General features: G+C 42.7%; 1 protein-coding gene across 3 annotated transcripts in view; it reads right to left on the bottom strand.

Moving 5' to 3' along the window:
* Positions 1 to 19851, bottom strand: part of CDH18 (cadherin 18) — an 839398-nt gene that overhangs the window by 261795 nt on the left and 557752 nt on the right. For all 3 annotated transcript variants that reach the window (XM_073332278.1, XM_073332279.1, XM_073332277.1), the window contains one exon: positions 19392 to 19462. The gene's annotated coding sequence lies outside the window, so the exon portion shown is untranslated. The remainder of the gene's footprint in view (positions 1 to 19391; positions 19463 to 19851) is intronic.

Genomic DNA, 19851 nt, shown 5'->3' with positions numbered 1-19851 from the left:
GTTTTATTGCAGTGGCAAAAGCATTGGACTAGGATGTGGGATAACCAAGTTCAATTCCCCACTCCTTGCTTGAGGATAAGAAAGAATTTGAACTGAGGTCTCCCATAACTCTGAGGAGAGGGTTCTAACCACTGAGCTATTCTGATGTGGGGCTCTCTCAATCTCTCTTACTGAAGCTGTTCCACTTTGGATAAATACTTAAAGTCATTGGAGCAGGGGGACTGGACACTGGGTCTCCCTCACATCCCAAGTGGGTGCCCCAACCACCAGGCTATAGACCATCTCTCTCTTTGGTCCAGCAACTCTTTAAACATTTATCCAAAGTGCAACAGCTTCAACAGGAGTGATTGTGCGAGCCCCAGATCAGAATAGGTCAATGGTTAGCACACTCTCCTAAGAGTTATGGGAGACCCCTGTTCAAGTCCTTTCTTCCCCTGAGACAGAGGGGGGAATTGAACCTGGGATTCCCACATCATGGGTGACTGGTCTAAGCATTGAGCCAAAAGTTATAGAGTGGATACTGCCATAATCTCCTTCTCCTCAAAGCATGCCTACTGGCTCAGCCGCCACTGGGAAGACAGGTGTTCACCTGCCTAGCTTCCCCAGCTTCATGGATTGCTCTGGGGCTCAAATGGAAGATAGGCGACTGGACACCTAGAGTGAGGCTGCAGTACGTGTGCTCTGAAGCAGAAACTTAGGGAACTTACACAGTGGAAATTTAGGTTCTGAGTTAGTTCAGCTGCCTACAGGGTTAGTTGGCAGCCAAGCAGGAGCTTTGTGAATCAGAGTGGAGCCTAAAACTGGTGTCTTAGGCTAGGGCCAGTCCTAGACCAAATGGCACCTCGCCAAGACCAGGCCCGTGCTGCTTCCCAGAGCTCCCATTGGCTGGGAACAGTGAACCACGGCCACTGGGAGCTGCGGGCGGCCGTCCAAATGTAAACAAACTATATGGCGGGCTGCAAGAGGATTACACCTGACGGGCTGCAGATTGCCCACCACTGGATCAGAACATTCTAGGAGGTCAGTGAAAAATGAATCCACACGCACAATACCAGAACCATATTACTTCAAACATTCTATTTTCCCTTTTGTCACTAACAACAACAGCAGCACCCCAAGCCTGGCACCCTCCAAAGCCCTGTACCCCAGGCAGTCACCTGGGTCACCTGCCCCTAAACCTGGCTCCGCTTAGGCACCTAAGTCCCTTTGGATCTGGGTTGAGGTGCTCAACTCCCCTTTGTGCTCCACTCTTTGTTACAGTGTATGCACATGGGCAGGAAGAATGATGCTTGTGTAACAGTTTTAGATCTATAAGGCATTGTAAAATCACACATCTGAAAGGGTAAAAAGCCATCATAATCAATAACTACTGAGTCTTTGCAGTAGTTATTGCACACAAATATGCTTGCTGTTTGAAAACATTTCTTTTCTAAATGCCAAGAGGCATGTCTGCCCTATGTAGAAGCATGCCTTAAAAGGTGAATTTTTCAGACAGAACATGGACAAAATGCATTTTAACTGCTTGATTCTATTTGTTTTCCTTGCTTTGCAACTAAATGTAGTATAACCAATTGCCACCGTTGTTTCCTAAACAATCACTATTGTTATTGTTGCTCATTTTTTGACAGCTACCAGAAGTGTGCAAGGTGCATTAGAGGACAGACCAAAAGACAGAACCTTTGTCCCCAAATGCTACCAATCTTGGCAGGGGTAGATGGCTCCTGTGAATGGGGGAGGGAAGAGATAGAAGGTGGGGGTAAGGGGAGATACTGAGATGGAGGGAGGGGCAAAAGCCAGCTTCCTGGCAGTTCCTACCACTGTTCCAATGGCAGTTCCTCTGCATCTGGTGCCTATTGCCCGGAACTCCCCAGCAGACCTTGGCTGGCACCCTGTGTGCTGACACCCCCATGCCCCTCACCCAGATGCTGGAGTCCTGTCCCATTCCCCCATCCCAACAGCTAGCACACATGCTCCCGCCCCTCTCCCAGGTCAGGTGTCTCCATGGGCCCTGCAGTAGCTGGAAGATAGGACTTCTTGTCCCAGACGGGTCCTACCAGTTCCATGGCAGCCAGGCCAAGCTCCTGCACAATCATGGCCACTGCAGCCCCTCCTCTGGGTCCCACTCTCATCTCTGTCCCTCACAACACACACACACACACACACGGTGGAAAATAGCCAGGTCCCTCTCTGGCTTCTAAGAGATACTGTGAGGACAAAAAATATTGCGGGGTGGAAACATAGATCCACTCTCCCCCCCCAATTCCCATTGCAGGGGCACAAGCCTCCCACCTACCCCGCTGTCACCCTGGTTCCGCCACCCCTGTCCAATCTAAATGTAAAATATGATTGGCAAGTGAGGGTGGTAGTCAACAGGAAAGTGGTGATGTGAGGAAGGACCAGGGTTAGGGCAACAAAATGTTGCGGTTATGCACTGAAGTAGCCATAGACAGGTAATCATTTTCCTATTCCACAAGATTTTATGAGATTTCATATTGGTTTTGCATCCCGAGTTGGGATTAAAATTCATAGCTTTGACAATTTTCACCAACTGATCATCCAAACTTTTTTTTTTTTTAATCTGGTCAACTGAAATGTTTTGTTTCAACAATTTTGAAATGTTTCATTTTTATTTTGACTTTTTTTTTTAGTATAAATTAACAGAAATTTCAAAACCAAAAGTTATTTTGAGTCCAAAATAATAAACTTTTCATTCTGGACATGTTTCACTGGAATGTTTCAACAATTTGATAAGTTTTTGTTCAAAAATGTTTTGAATCAGGAAATTCAATCGAAACTGACTACTTTTCATGAATAGTTTCAGTTTTGACAAATTGACATCTTCCAACAACAAAAATCTGTGCCTGAATATTCCCTACCAGCTCTGCATTTAAGGTATATGCATTTATAGATCATTTTAAGTTCTGATTTGATATTCTCATAATCATAATTATCATTGCATATAAAGTTGGTAACCATACATGATTCAAATGGCTAAGCAGTCTACAGACATACTCCTCAAAAATCAAAGGTGAAATCCTGGCTCCTGCGCTTAATATGGTCTGACAAAAAGGGAAGGGGCGGTCTATCATAACCTGGGAGCAGAAGCTTTACTAAGACACTGCTTAAAGTGCATGTCTCAGTGACCCAGCTCAGTTTTATTTTTAGTTGTTTAATTATTGATGGATCTGCAACCCCTTATTAACTGCCCCATGTACACTTTAAGCACTGTCTGGCCCCACTGAAATCAATGGCAAAACTCCCTTTGAGTTCAACAGGACCAAGACTTCCTTTCAATTTAGTAGCACGCAGCATGAATTGTAGTATCTTGGTAATAAAAACACATGTTATGCACTGTTTATGTAATTTTCCTATGAACTTTTTTCCCTCCTCAAATGTATTTTCGAGTTATAAATTTCTCAAAGCCAAAGTTCACAATTGAAATGTGAACAGATCTTTAATTACAACAATATATGAGAGGAAATGCTATGAGTGACTAGCAAAATGCCTCATCATTCTGAAAAACTCATTAATTTGTGCTTAAAATATAAACCCCCATGTCTATCTTTAGTTGGCTTCTTAAAGCCTGATCTCTCAGAAACTGTGGCTCAAATGTTGAGGAGAAGTCCAGCTTAATAGCTCAGCTGCTGGCAAAATACCTAACCAGTGAAGACTGAGGTTCAGTTCTCTCTCAGCTGGTTAAAGTCAAGAACAGCAGAAGCAGTGATCTGAACCTTCAGCCTGCACCTGAACCAAATCTTTTCTGATGTTTTAAAAAGATTGCTTAACTCTCTATTTTTCATTTTCATGCACTTCCACCTGCCTTCCAAGACTGGCAATTGAAGTGCTAAAATAGCAATAAATGCTATTCTCACAAGATTTCCAGCTACATGTGGCAGACATAAGAAATTTTGATAGTTCTGAAGTTTCACTAAACCTTATCCAGATGTTTAGAGATTAATCCCTACGGCCCCAAACCTCCAAATCTTGTTTGACCCATCACAAGAGTGTCCTGCAAACAGTACATTAGACTACAGAGGATAAGTTTATCAGTCAAAGTTTGGACAACAGCTTTCAAAAATGCTGTTTAAAGGATTAACAGAGAAGGAACAAGATGTTGATGGCAGAGGTGCTGAGCAACAACTGAGCTTTCAGGTCAGTGGCAAAATCGAAAAATAAAATTACTGTATATAGCAATGACAAAGTTTTCCCATGTTTTTCCTAATGAAACGAGAAATTGGAAAACAAATAATTTCTGGGCAAACAAAATGTTTTGTTCAACCTGAAACAAAACATTTTGTTTATTGTATGGGCTTTTTTAGTTAAATCAAGCTAAGTTTCAAAACAACTTTTTTTTTCTTAATGAAAAGTTGAAATGTGACTTTTTTTAGATGAAAAGTTTCAACATAGAACATTTTGATTTTTTTTTTAGAAAGTTCCCCTTCCATTTTTCCCTGAAACTACTTGCCAAATTCAACCTAAATTCGCAGTTTTGGGTAAACTAAAACTGCATTTTCAGCACTTTTTTTTTTATACTGAAATAATTCTGCCCAGCTCTAGTTATAACTACTTGCTTCTTTATCTAAATTAAACAGAAACTGAAAAAACTTACGTGTGTAACATACGTAAAGTATCATGAATTCCACTGATTTTTCTACACACAAACATTCTAGTTGAAAACGACAGGGCAAAATATTTGAGTAGGTGCTCTGCTAAAGACTGCCGACAGCACTTCCAGGCAGTTACTTTGTAGGAAAGAAATTACTCTAAACAATGTACTATTAAGCTCATATGTAATGAATCTGCATGAGATCTCTACCTTCCATTTGAAAGAGTATTGCACTGGAAATCCAATTAATATGTTTCTGAATATCAGTTGAAAAGACCAGGGAGAGTTAGGTTCTGAGTATTTGGAAGTGTGTATAGATATTCCAACGTAGGGGGTGGAGTCATATATGGGGGACAGTTTGAGGTTCATGACAGAATTTCAGCTAATAAAAAGCAGAGACATTTAGCGACTTAGGTGACTTATGGACATGACACAAATCATTTTAATTCATTGTCAGCTGTGTTCTGAGTGCTGGCTGAAAGTGGGAGTAAATTGCTCTTGTCTCAGTGAAAGTTCCACACAGTCAATCTCTGCTAATTTAACATATCCTGAAACTCAGTCTATAAATATCCTGCTGTTTAGCTGCAGGAGGTGTTGAAGAGAAGCAGGGAGAAAACACAGGGGTCCTCTATTAGTCTTCAAACTCTACAGTTTCTGTTACAGAGGCTGTGGACCTAGATTCATTTTTAATTTGAAACAGGATAGGTCCATAGGAACTGTTACAGCTTTTATGAAAGCTGTAGTTAAGGGGTAGGGTTGGTCAATGAAGTGGCTTGTGAACTGAACCCTATGGGGTGTTTCACAAATGCTAGAAGTGAACCAATGCCTACAGGTTAAACTCAAACTTTCAAGGAGAAATTCCTACAACTGGGTGTTGACTACATCCCACCTCAACCTCCTTTTGTGCCTTGTTACCTCGTACATTTTCAGTTGGTTTCTGGGTTTAGAAACTACTACCATAAATCTTATGAACGCCTGGGATCTCAGCATTTCAGTCATGAATAGTAACGCTTGTTAACCCTTATGAGCTAAAGGTTTTCAGAACCTTTTTCTCCAAACTTTGATTCCTTCAAGATTTTAGCGACCATCATCTTGCTGGAGCTAGAATAAATGCTGCTTAATATCTGGAAGTTTTTTAAGTCAGCTTTCAAGGGGTAAGTTGCATTAAGGTTAAATTCTGTTACTCCTGTCCTGTGCTGGGTGCAGGTAAGGAGAGAGAGATATTGGAAAAGGTGTTACAAATTCTGTACAGAACCAGAGTCCTCCTTAGCCAGAAGCAAAACTTAGAGTAACCTGAGGGCTGCTCTAAATAACACTGGTTTGAAATGGTGCTTTATAGGCCATTATTCCAGCCAGCCATCTTTCTGCCCTTGATATGTCTCTTACTCTGGGGCCGTGGTGTTTGGGCAGCATAATGCAATTATGTTAGTTCTCCAAAAGATGCCTTCACCCCCTTGTACAACAGGGGAATTGTGTGGGGAATGTTTCTTGTATCACAGAGCAGAATCTCAGTATCTAACTCAGAAAAGTCAGCCTTTAAAGAGGGAATGTTATTCATTTTATTCAACTCTTTCAATATTTTAGCTGTTTAGTGTTAACCCTCTAACATTTTCCATCTATTTCACAAAATGTGAAGAGATGTTAACATCTGTCCCTAGGCTAGGATTCCCTCACTCTGAAAAGTGAAAGTAATCATTTGAGTCCCATGCTGCTGCTATTGTAACATACAGTTCCTATGTCTACATGGAAGACAGGTCACAATGTCCCAGTGAATTTTAGTGGAGAAAAATTTAATTCAGGCTCAAGCTGGGAACCTGAGATTTGGGTCTCAGAGCCCAGGCTCCAGAGAGAGTGTCTACACCAGAGTTAAACAGCCGCATAGACTGAGCCCTGAGAGTCCAGGTCAGCTAACATGGACCAGCCGTGGGTGTTAATTCCAGTGCAGACATATCTAGAGTGCCACAGATAAGTACAAGGAGGAACAGATTGTTACACATAGGACAAATGAGGGTTAGTTTGTGACAGATCATCCTAAGAATGCAGGGGATGGAAAAAGAATCATCCTCTCTCTTCCTGCAGTGATGGTCTTGTGGTTTAGGCAGTTGAATGCTACTGTGGAGACTTGGATTCTATTCCTGTTTTTCTGCCACAGAGTTCCTATTTGGCACTGGAGAAACCAAACTTTTCACAGGTAGTCACTAATTGTATATTCCTCCTGATATCTGATTTGTCCGAGTGCTGAGCTCTCACACCTGGGTCTGAAGTCAATGGGAGTTGAACTTTGAACATAAAAAGCTAAATACTCAGCAAAATCAGATTCCAAGTATCTCAAATTGGGCACACAAAATTAGCAGACACTTTTGACCTTATTCTGTCTGTGCATCAGTATTGCATCTGTAAAATGGAGATGATAGCCCCTCACCTCATAGGACTTTTGTGAAAATAAATATGTTTTAAACACTCAGGCACTGTAGACAAATGTCATAGGAAAGCCCAGGAGGAAATTCATAATTCTGTCTTCAGAGCATGGTTTGAACAGTGTGCAATAAATAAGGTGGGGGGCCATATATTGAACAATGAAGATAAAATATTCGATATCTTCTCATTAATTGAGCACTGTCTACTCTGTGCACTGAATGAGGCAGGGATCCCATGGGGGAAAATAGTATGTGACCATGAAATTATCATAATGTATTCTCACAAGGGAGGCAAACTAAGGATGCATAGGCAACCCCAATTCTGGCATTTTCTACTTCCTGAGTGCGTGCATTGCAAATGTAATAATTTTCTTTTAATGTGTATTAGACAGCTAGATGTGTGTTTCAGTGGGGGAAGGAGGGAAGGAGCCAGCTGCCCACCACAAACTAAACAAATAAAATCTTGGGTCTGATATTATTTAGTACTGGAATTGTCCATCCATAATTAGTTCTGCAAACACAAAACATATTTGACTTACCTTCACCATCTTGGCAGGAAAAGAATCCTTGATAATTAGAAAAATACCAGATCTAGTCCAGAAGCCTTCCAGAACAGATTGAGAAAATGAAGGGCTAAATGTCACATTTTTATTTTTTTCTTAGTAACTTTGGAGAAAAATCACATTTCTGTTTTTAGCAGTAACTATTTATATTGTCACTTTCAAGCAGAAACTAATACAAGCATCAAGCATTTGAACTTTTCACCCTTGGGGCAAACTAGACTGGCTGAATGGACTTGCACAGAACACCTTACATTTAAAGACTTTTACTGGGTTGGAGGATTCCCACTATCCGGATAACTAGGTTATCTATTTTAGGACATGAAAAACCTGTGATTTTTCTATTATTAAAAGAAACTAGTGTATCTGCTATGAATACATTGCCTACAGTGACTGGAAATCTCTGGAATCTCCAAGAAAGCATCCTTATGTTTTCCAGCTTATAAATTTGCTCAGTATTACTATTGCAAATAAATGAAACTCAAATTAACTCCACATACAAAAGTTTGATAAAAAAGGGTCTCAAAACATCTTTTAAAAAGGTACAAGATATTATATTTTAACCAAGAAATCTATCTAAAGACTACATTTTAAAAAGTAATAATTGTGGTTATTATATCTGCACCAAAGCCTTCCAACAAGAAATGTACTGTAGCAGGGGGAAAAAAGTCTTTAAATTTTACTAATGAGTAGGGAAATATTTATCCTACTTACGTAGTAAAAGCATATTTGCATTCTTTTCAAAATTGTATATCTGCAGGTAATTTGGGGCCAAATTCTCTGTTGCTATGATTATCCCAGCCCTATTGAAGTCAACTGTATGATAATATTGATCTCACTGCACCAATTTATGCTAGCAGAGAACTGTGTCTTATATCTCATATTGTTGTACCTCTACATTTTTTAAAAAACTGTATGTTTTTGTTTTGTGTGGGTTTTTTGTTTTTTTCAGTCTGTATACTATCACATTGTTACTAAAAATATGTCAAGAGCACAATAATTGCTTCTGAGTGTTTTGGTGTGTGTATATATATATATATTATGTTAGTTAGATATATACCTATATATATACATGTACAATATATACATAATGCAAAAGTCTTTGGCAAATTCTCTTACACACTTGCAAAACACAAATCCATAGTGTATACAATGCAATTCCATAATGTGTGCAAATCCTAATATTCACAACATATGCATAGCTATTACAAAACTTCCATTACATGTTTGCAACATAAAATAATTTGATGATTTAACTATTCACCTTTCTGACAGATGGGTTTATGATCTGACAAATATAATGTGCTGAGATTATTTTTGTAATTATTCACCTTCCCCAGCCCACCAGCATATCACCAATTCAGAATATACATGCAATGCTAAGTAATATGTGAGGATATATTTACAAACTGATAGTTTCTCTCTATTGTATACTGGTTCAATAGACTCATAAAGTGGATTGATATCCCAGAACAAAAACATTTTCTGTTTCCATATTTTTTTTTCTTTTTAATGTGTTCTCTGAACTCACATGACTTTCAGCAAAATCTCAGTTTTGGGAATGTGCAAACTTTGTGGCACTTGTATCATGGAGCCATGATACCGTGGGATTTATATTGCACATATTTATGAGTAATCAGTGAAACACAGATTGATATATACTAAGAAGTGTTAAGAGCATTTGTAGCATTCATTTTCAAAACTTTTTTCCCCCTCATTCACACCGTATTAGTAGCAGCCTGGCACCAAACCAAGCAGTATAAACTTTCTTTTGAAATGTTCTTTATAAAGTCTGACACAGAATTTGATATGTATGAAGCTTTCAAGTGTCAGCTGAAGGACATTTTAGGAGCCACATATGAGATCACTTCTTGTATGCCTGAGAACATTTATTTTAATATTTGAAAGAAGCTACTAGACACTTTACATGCAGAAGCTAACTTGAGGTATAACCTATATATCTGCTGGATCTTAACCTATTTCCTGTAAGTGAAGAGAGAGAACATTTATCATCATCCTACTCAATGATCAAGAATCATTAAAAAATCCAGGAGTGAACATCCAGAAAAAGTACTGGGGCGAGGGAAGGGAAGGGAAGTGGGGGCCACATACGTGTGGGAAGTAAAGGGAGTAGATTTATACATTAGCTCTCTGCTATCACTTCCTAACTGCACATATTTCAGCAGTCTTTTGTTATTCTTTGCTTCTGGAAACCATTCTGCTTTCTTGGTTGCTCTTTTGAGGACACAGGATGAATACGGAGAGCCTTAAAGACTGAGAAATCTGATAATCTAAGCTGAGTTTGTCCAGCCAGTTTCCTTCCTCAGATCTTCCTTCTTTTCTGCTCACTCCTAGAAATAGCTTGGTACTACCCTTCACTGTTTAGCCCTGCTGCTTTCTTCTCCTTTTAATATTTTCTTCCTTCTGTAGGTGTATAGACTAGGAGACAGTTTGTCAGTTTAATTCCTAGCATGAGGAGATCCTATCTTTGCTTTCTCTTCTCTCTTTGGACCTTCTCACTTGCTGACCACTCTGCTCTCATTGCTTTGGATTTAAGATTGTTAGCCTGCAGATATCTTTGAAATCTGACTCCCATTTTACTTTTAGCCCTGGTCTACACTAGGACTTTAGGTCGAATTTAGCAACGTTAAATCGATTTAAACCTGCACCCGTCCACACAGTGAAGCCCTTTATTTCGACTTAAAGGGCTCTTAAAATCGATTTCCTTACTCCACCCCTGACAAGTGGATTAGCACTTAAATCAACGTTCCCGGCTCGAATTTGGGGTACTGTGGACACAATTCGATGGTATTGGCCTCCGGGAGCTATCCCAGAGTGCTCCATTCTGACCACTCTGGACAGCACTCTCAACTCAGATGCACTGGCCAAGTAGACAGGAAAAGAACCGCAAACTTTTGAATCTCATTTCCTGTTTGGCCAGCGTGGCAAGCTGCAGGTGACCATGCAGAGCTCATCAGCACAGGTGACCATGATGGAGTCCCAGAATCGCAAAAGAGCTCCAGCATGGACCGAACGGGAGGTACAGGATCTGATCGCTGTTTGGGGAGAGGAATCCGTGCTATCAGAACTCCGTTCCAGTTTTCGAAATGCCAAAACCTTTGTGAAAATCTCCCAGGGCATGAAGGACAGAGGCCATAACAGGGACCCGAAGGAGTGCCGCGTGAAACTGAAGGAGCTGAGGCAAGCCTACCAGAAAACCAGAGAGGCGAACAGCCGCTCTGGGTCAGAGCCCCAAACATGCCGCTTCTATGATGAGCTGCATGCCATTTTAGGGGGTTCAGCCACCACTACCCCAGCTGTGTTGTTTGACTCCTTCAATGGAGATGGAGGCAATACGGAAGCAGGTTTTGGGGACGAAGAAGATGATGAGGAGGAGGAGGTTGTAGATAGCTCACAGCAAGCAAGCGGAGAAACCGGTTTTCCCGACAGCCAGGAACTGTTTCTCATCCTAGACCTGGAGCCAGTACCCCCTGAACCCACCCAAGGCTGCCTCCTGGACCCAGCAGGCGGAGAAGGGACCTCTGGTGAGTGTACCTTTTAAAATGCTATACATGGTTTAAAAGCAAGCATGTGAAAGGATTACTTTGCCCTGGCATTTGCGGTTCTCCTAGATGTAGTCCTAAAGCCTTTGCAAAAGGTTTCTGGGGAGGGCAGCCTTATTTCGTCCTTCATGGTAGGACACTTTACCACTCCAGGCCAGTAACACGTACTCGGGAATCACTGTAGAACAAAGCATTGCAGTGTATGTTTGCTGGCATTCAACCAAAATCCGTTCTTTATCTCTCTGTGTTATCCTCAGGAGAGTGAGATATAATTCATGGTCACCTGGTTGAAATAGAGTGCTTTTCTTCAGGGACACTCAGAGGTGCCCGTTCCTGCTGGGCTGTTTGCCTGTGGCTGAACAGAAATGTTCCCCGCTGTTAGCCACAGGGAGGGGGGAAGGTTGAGGGGGTAGTCACGCGGTGGGAGGAGGCAAAATGCGACCTTGTAACAAAAGCACATGTGCTATGTATGTAATGTTAACAGCAAGGTTTACCCTGAAAGAGTGTAGCGACTGTTTTATAAAATGTGTCTTTTTAAATACCGCTGTCCCTTTTTTTTTCTCCACCAGCTGCATGTGTTTCAATGATCACAGGATCTTCTCCTTCCCAGAGGCTAGTGAAGCTTAGAAAGAAAAAAAAACGCACTCGCGATGAAATGTTCTCCGAGCTCATGCTGTCCTCCCACACTGACAGAGCACAGACGAATGCGTGGAGGCAAATAATGTCAGAGTGCAGGAAAGCACAAAATGACCGGGAGGAGAGGTGGCGGGCTGAAGAGAGTAAGTGGCGGGCTGAAGAGAGTAAGTGGCGGGCTGAAGAGAGTAAGTGGCGGGCTGAAGAGAGTAAGTGGCGGGCTGAAGACAGGGCTGAAGCTCAAATGTGGCGGCAGCGTGATGAGAGGAGGCAGGATTCAATGCTGAGGCTGCTGCAGGACCAAACCAGAATGCTCCAGTGTATGGTTGAGCTGCAGCAAAGGCAGCTGGAGCACAGACTGCCACTGCTGCCCCTCTGTAACCAACCGCCCTCCTCCCCAAGTTCCATAGCCTCCACACCCAGACGCCCAAGAACGCGGTGGGGGGGCCTCCGGCCAACCAGCCACTCCACCACAGAGGATTGCCCAAAAAAAAGAAGGCTGTCATTCAATAAATTTTAAAGTTGTAAACTTTTAAAGTGCTGTGCTTAAAGTGCTGTGTGGCATTTTCCTTCCCTCCTCCACCACCCCTCCTGGGATACCTTGGTAGTCATCTCCCTATTTGTGTGATGAATGAATAACGAATGCATGACTGTGAAGCAGCAATGACTTTATTGCCTCTGCAAGCGGTGATTAAAGGGAGGAGGGGAGGGTGGTTAGCTTACAGGGAAGTAGAGTGAACCAAGGGGCGGGGGGTTTCATCAAGGAGAAACAAACAGAACTTTCACACCGTAGCCTGGCCAGTCATGAAACTGGTTTTCAAAGCTTCTCTGATGCGTACCGCGCCCTCCTGTGCTCTTCTAACCGCCCTGGTGTCTGGCTGCGCGTAACCAGCAGCTAGGCGATTTGCCTCAGCCTCCCACCCCGCCATAAACGTCTCCCCCTTACTCTCACAGATATTGTGGAGCACACAGCAAGCAGTAATAACAGTGGGAATATTGGTTTCGCTGAGGTCTAAGCGAGTCAGTAAACTGCGCCAGCGCGCCTTTAAACGTCCAAATGCACATTCTACCACCATTCTGCACTTGCTCAGCCTGTAGTTGAACAGCTCCTGACTACTGTCCAGGCTGCCTGTGTACGGCTTCATGAGCCATGGCATTAAGGGGTAGGCTGGGTCCCCAAGGATACATATAGGCATTTCAACATCCCCAACAGTTATTTTCTGGTCTGGGAATAAAGTCCCTTCCTGCAGCTTTTGAAACAGACCAGAGTTCCTGAAGATGCGAGCGTCATGCACCTTTCCCGGCCATCCCACGTTGATGTTGGTGAAACGTCCCTTGTGATCCACCAGAGCTTGCAGCACTATCGAAAAGTACCCCTTGCGGTTTATGTACTCGGCGGCTTGGTGCTCCGGTGCCAAGATAGGGATATGGGTTCCGTCTATAGCCCCACCACAGTTAGGGAATCCCATTGCAGCAAAGCCATCCACTATGACCTGCACATTTCCCAGGGTCACTACCCTTGACATCAGCAGATCTTTGATTGCGTGAGCTACTTGCATAACAGCAGCCCCCACAGTAGATTTGCCCACTCCAAATTGATTCCCAACTGACCGGTAGCTGTCTGGCGTTGCAAGCTTCCACAGGGCTATCGCCACTCGCTTCTCAACTGTGAGGGCTGCTCTCATCCTGGTATTCATGCGCTTCAGGGCAGGGGAAAGCAAGTCACAAAGTTCCATGAAAGTGCCCTTACGCATGCGAAAGTTTCGCAGCCACTGGGAATCGTCCCAGACCTGCAACACTATGCGGTCCCACCAGTCTGTGCTTGTTTCTCGAGCCCAGAATTGGCGTTCCACAGCATGAACCTGCCCCATTAGCACCATGATGCATGCATTGTCAGGGCCCATGCTTTCAGAGAAATCTGTGTCCATGTCCTGATCACTCACGGGACCGCGCTGACGTCGCCTCCTCGCCCGGTATCGCGTTGCCATGTTCTGGTGCTGCATATACTGCTGGATAATGCGTGTGGTGGTTGATGTGCTCCTAATTGCCAAAATGAGCTCAGCGGCCTCCATGCTTGCCTTGGTATGGCGTCCGCACAGAAAAAAGGCGCGGAACGATTGTCTGCCGTTGCTCTGACGGAGGGAGGGGTGACTGACGACACGGCTTACAGGGTTGGCTTCAGGGAGCTAAAATCAACAAAGGGGGTGGCTTTACATCAAGGAGTATTTCAGGCAGGACTTCACGGAGGGTTCCAATAAGAAATGGTGCACCTAAGTTATCGTTGTTATTGGAACAAGGAGGTTAGCCTGGCCTCTGATTGATACATGGCTAGATTTACCTCGCTGCACCTTCTCTGTAAGTGACTGCAGTGCGATCTAGAAGAATGAGTCCCCTAGACAGGGGAGGGGGGGAAGCAAATCTGGTCTATTTCTTGTTTTGATCCACTCCATCTATCTTTTACATCTTTGGCTGGCAGCAGACGGTGCAGAAGGACTGCATGCCATCCACATCTCATGGCTGCTCGGCAGAAGATGGTACAGTACGACTGCTAGCAGTCCATATCGCCTGCCCGCTCACCATAAGACGGTTCAATAGGACTGACTGCAGGACTAAAGAGAATGACCTGCTCAAGTCACTCCAAATTTAGTCCCTGTGCCCATGTCTGCCCAGGCGCTCCTGATCGACCTCACAGAGGCGACCAGGAGCACCTCAGACATGACGATGACGGCTACCAGTCATACTGTACCGTCTGCTGCCACAAGGCAAGGGGTTGCTGCTACTGTGTAGCAATGCCGTACCGCGTCTGCCAGCATCCAGGAGACATAGGGTGACGGTTACCTGAGCGGGCTCCATGCTTGCCGTGGTATGGCGTCTGCACAGGTAACTCAGGAAAAAAGGCGCAAAATGATTGTCTGCCCTTGCTTTCACAGGGGGAGGGAGGGTGGGAACGGGGGCCTGACGATATGTACCCAGAACCACCCGCGACAATGTTTTAGCCCCATCAGGCATTGGGATATCAACCCAGAATTCCAATGGGCAGCGGAGACTGCGGGAACTGTGGGATAGCTACCCACAGTGCAACGCTCCGGAAGTCGACGCTTGCCTCGGTACTGTGGAAGCGCTCCGCCGAGTTAATGCACTTAATGCACTTAGAGCATTTTCTGTGGGGACACACACACTCGAATATATAAAACCGATTTAAAAAAAAACGACTTCTATAAATTCGACCTAATTTCGTAGTGTAGACATACCCTTAGTCCCCTTATTGACACATTAGCCCCACCGACACATTTATTTACGGTGATTTGTTATGATGTGCCAAAGAGTTAGAATGATTCGGATGTTTACAAAAAACAAACTTTTCCATTTCCACCCCAGACAAGACCAGGAGCAACATTAAAAGCTGCTATTTTCTCAACCCTGAGCCCTGACTCAGACTTCAGCTTTAAAAGACTTTCTGATATGATTTCCAAATCTGAAGGCTTAATGACCTAAAGACTTGACCCTTTAGAAGAAAGAGTGCCGGCTATACGTTGTAGGTTTCAAATGTTGGGTTTACAATTTACAAGCCCAGAAGGAAAAGTATCTAACTGGGAAGTTACAGTAGATGATCATAGTGCTGCTGTGATCATTTTTGAAGAAAATCAAATCCTCAAATAATTTAGGGCCTGATTCTGCTAGCATCACAGCTGTGTAGTAGTTCCTTATTCCACCATAAATAGTCACCATGGGAGTACAGGTGGTAGAATTGGATCCTGTAAACTCCTTGGATGAAATGATGGCTCCACTGACACCAATGGGAGTTTTGCCATTGATTTCTATGGGGCCAAATTTTAGCCCCTTGACTTTTATGGGACTACTTATGTGAGTACCTGCTCATCAATGTGCATAGATTGCACAATCTGGCCCCTGCTGAACAACAAAATGAGGAAAAAGAATATCAGATTGCAAGGGGTCTCTGAACTTTTACATGATACTGATTCCTGGTGAAAACAGCCAACAAATATTCGACCCAAAAGTCCTACAATCTCATCTTCAACATGATTCAGCTATTCCTCACCCAGTCAGGAAAAATGTGGCTCAGACATCTTTATTTACAGCTTTGTATCCCTGCATTTTAGTGTTTCCTCTCTGATTAAAATATACAGATTATTTTTTACATATGACAGGAGCACCTACCAACCCTAGTCATTGACCAGGACCCCGTTGTGCAAGACACTCCTACAAACAGAGATTTTACCGATGAATAAAATATATTTTTTTTTACAGAACGGGGTATTAATTTTGCTTCACTTTTCCTGGCAAAGCTTAAGACCATTGGTGGCAGTATAGTTACCCCCTATATGAGCTATTATGCTATGCAGTTTATGAAATAAGTGACCACTGGTGCTAATATGAAAACAGCATACCATAATATCAAGCTCATGGCCCCAATCCTTTGCTGCAGCCCCAAGGAGATAAGGGGCAGGGATGGAGTGTAAAGATGCCTGTAAACTGCCTTTGGAACCCTGCTCTGTGGGGTTCTTCATTCCAGGCTAAACCCATTAAGAAAGCCCCTTACAACCTTCAGGAAACTATTTTTTCACTGCCAGGGATACCAGGGGCACTCTTTTTCCCCACTAATACCCCTAGTGCTGGCTTCAGGGATAGAGGCTGGAGTAGGAGCTTCCGCAGCAAATCTGTCTACCTGGGAATTCTCCTGCACTGGAGAAATCCTCCAGAAGCTGGCTAAAATGGCTTTAGAGCAGCTCTGCATCACTGGAGCAGCAGGAAGTTGCCCCCTCGTGGTGAGGATCTGGCCCAACTTGCTTTGGAATCTCTGTATTCTATCATCTACTTTAAGGTCATAATTGTTTAAATGTGAACACTCTTTTCCTCTTTGAATGTTTGAACTGTACACCATTGACATATGTTGAAAACTGTCTTGGGTTCATTTGAAATGTCTTCCAGTTCTTACCCCATAACCATCACTAACAAAGTCCACCACAAGTGGGCAGTTGTCCACACATGCCTGGTAGGATAGGGATGATTGTTCGGCACATGTTTCATTAGGGAACCAATCTTCATTTTATTTGGAGAAAATAGAATAAAATATTATTGTTCCATCAACTGGTATTTTATGGCCCATTGAACAGCCAGAGTAGGAAACATCTTAATAAATAATGGCTTATGTACTATTTAACTGTGAACGTTGTCTATTCATTTCATATATAAGTTCTATAAAGAGCAGTGGTAGCTGCTATGTACACATAACGGCCACTGCTCACATTTGCTCACCAATTATTTTTTGAACGATTAACAAAATAATGACAGCATATTAAAAATGGCAACATACTCCCTCTTGGTGTAAATATGCAGAGCACTAGGCAGATGTTTTTATTTTTCCCCTCATTTTTGTTCTGCTTGTGAAGGACACAGGGTTGACAGCCTTGCAGACTAAACTCCTCCATGTGTGACCAGGAAAAGAACAGCATAGCCGGTGGTAGGGCAAGCTTTCCATACCCTGCCTATCCAATCCCACCCGACATTTTGCAGGGCTGACATATCCTGTGAATTAGGGGATTTCAGTCTTCAGCTCCTCTGCTAAAACTGTAAACACGAGTGACAATGAACAACAGCTGTGGGGTTCTTTTGTTTGTTTTTTCAAACATGGACACCTTTATCTTGCTCATTACACATACAGTGTGAAAAAATCACTAGGTGGAAATAATGTTTGGTCCCTATTGGACTAGGCTGGGCTTGTGCCAGTGACATAAAAATGAGACTATTTCCCACTAATAAACCCATGAGCCTCCAGTTTCTCTGGACACTCTTCCAAACAAAGAGCTGCAGATCACACCTTCTTGGTTCATCTTCGCCCCCACTTTATTCAAAACATTATCATCACTTCTCTTGTTCTAATATTTCTATGGATGCTCCTCTCTCATTCAAAACATTGGTGCTGATTTCTGAGGAGATAATGCAGGCGTACCTTCAAGGTGTTCTTTTTTCAGATAAATTTTATGTCAAACATATGATTGGCACCTTTTTATTGACAGTAGGAGATGGGTTGCCAGATTATCCTGCTGGTATATGGATGGTTCCCATATTTATTCAAGCAAATTAGATCTTTTCTACCACCCCATGTCACCTAGTAATTCATCTGATGTAGCTACTTTCTCTGTCTTCCTTCCTTTCTTCCTTCCCACTACTATATTAAGCTAGTATTAATGATTTATTTAGTTAGTGCTAGCTTGAGCTTTTAGTATAGAGTACATAGGAAGGTATGGGGTGGAGATGCACCATACTCTGGGTGGGGTGGAGAGCACTAGAGGCATTGTGGGTCTCTGAGTTGTGGCAGGAGGGAGGGGAGTCAGTTATTACAGCTACATAGTGGGAATACTATACTCTCTCTCATAGCATGACCAGCCAGAACATGGGCATGGTGGAACCCTTGTTCCACCTCCCCAGCCCCTTTGCTCAGTTGTTCCGAGGGGGAGTAGCTGAGGTAAAGATCCTGTGCTCTCAGGAGTGCAGGAACTCCACATCTGGCTGTCTCTTACATTAGTCACACGGATGGTGGCAGGGGAGACCTTATTCCCTCCTATTAATCTGCACTTCTGTAAAAAGAAAAGGCGCGATCCATCCCCTAATTATTTGAAGTAGAACCATGAGACCTAGAGTACCAGACTACATTTCCAGACAGTTCTACCTGAATAGCTGTCAATTTTTTAACTCTAGTTAGTTCACAAATGGCACCCTTACACTTACTTGTATGTTTTAAGAAGCTGATAATTGCGGCATGAAAAGTCACACATGCAAAATCTCTGCATTATTTTCAGAAAGCAGCTGATGGGCTTAATGCAGCTGCAAATAATTCTAAATGTTCGTACACCATCAGCCCTCCAATTTAGTACATTATGCACCGTTTGCAAATTAAGTCTACCAAGCCCTTTAAGGTTTATTATTATATGTTGTATTCTGCTGCAGAGATATTTTCTCAAGGGGAAAAATAGAAGCCATCTATATTTTACAATAGAAATTAAGCTGGCATTATTCCAAAAACAGTGTAAATTAGCAGCAAGGCACATTGCAAACAAAGCTGACAGTCATTTATAATATAAAACAGAGTGGCATTTTAGTAGCATGTATACAAAATGGACAGATATGGCTTTATTCCTAGCTTCTGAGGGCATAAATTAGTGTGTGCATGCCTGCACTGCTCCCTCTAATTTTAGAGGGATTTTGAATAATTTTGAATATTATCTATTTAAAACTTCTTGGTATCTGAACGAGTTTACCTGAATGCCATTTAACACACTTTTCAGTTTGTAGCACATCAATAATTTACTGTATATTTCTGTACAGCGCTTATGTCCAGGTCCCTGATTACCGCCAAATTGATATCTTGACATTTTTCAGAGCACTTCAGTTTAGAAGCCTTTGGATTGTACACGTGTGCGTGTTACAAAGTGATTGAAATGAAAGTAGCACTCCCAGTGCTGAGCAGCAGGTCTAAAAACATTTCAAACCAATAACTCTGAACGTCCTGCTCATCTCCATTCACTTTAAAACCAGAAGCAATATGTGTTGCTGGTTAGATAAGAAAATAACACTTAAAACTGGCACTTACTGCCCAATGGTAGCTGTGTGCTTCCCTTCTCTCACACAATCTGCCAAGCCAATCTTACTGCTTCTGCGATGCTGAAAAAAAAAATAAGACAACAAATCAGACATTAGCGAAAGAGGAGAGATTTTTAATTCTTGCCCGGAGCTGGAGTTACGCATAAATGATATTGGTACATCTGTTTGGAAATACTGTTGACACTTGAGAGTCCTCTTCAGAAAGAAATGCAGATAGGGATGGAAGTTCCCTTTTTTCCCCTTCTGACAGTGGACTCCATTTAACCCCTACCTGCTACAAACTAATGACAATCTGTCAGTGTAAAATCTAGCCACAAATATTTTATGTTATTGTGTAAAGTTCAGGTCTGACCAAGAAAAAATAATCAGATGGGTTTATCAGCATACTGAAGAATAATCAGATCCATCACCCTCACCTTTGGCCATTTTTAAGAGCAATCCTGAACGTT

The sequence above is a fragment of the Lepidochelys kempii genome, chromosome 2 (assembly GCF_965140265.1).
Source record: "Lepidochelys kempii isolate rLepKem1 chromosome 2, rLepKem1.hap2, whole genome shotgun sequence".
Taxonomy (NCBI): domain Eukaryota; kingdom Metazoa; phylum Chordata; order Testudines; family Cheloniidae; genus Lepidochelys; species Lepidochelys kempii.
Note: the sequence above shows the minus strand (reverse complement) of the source record. Positions and strands in the feature narration are given on the sequence as shown.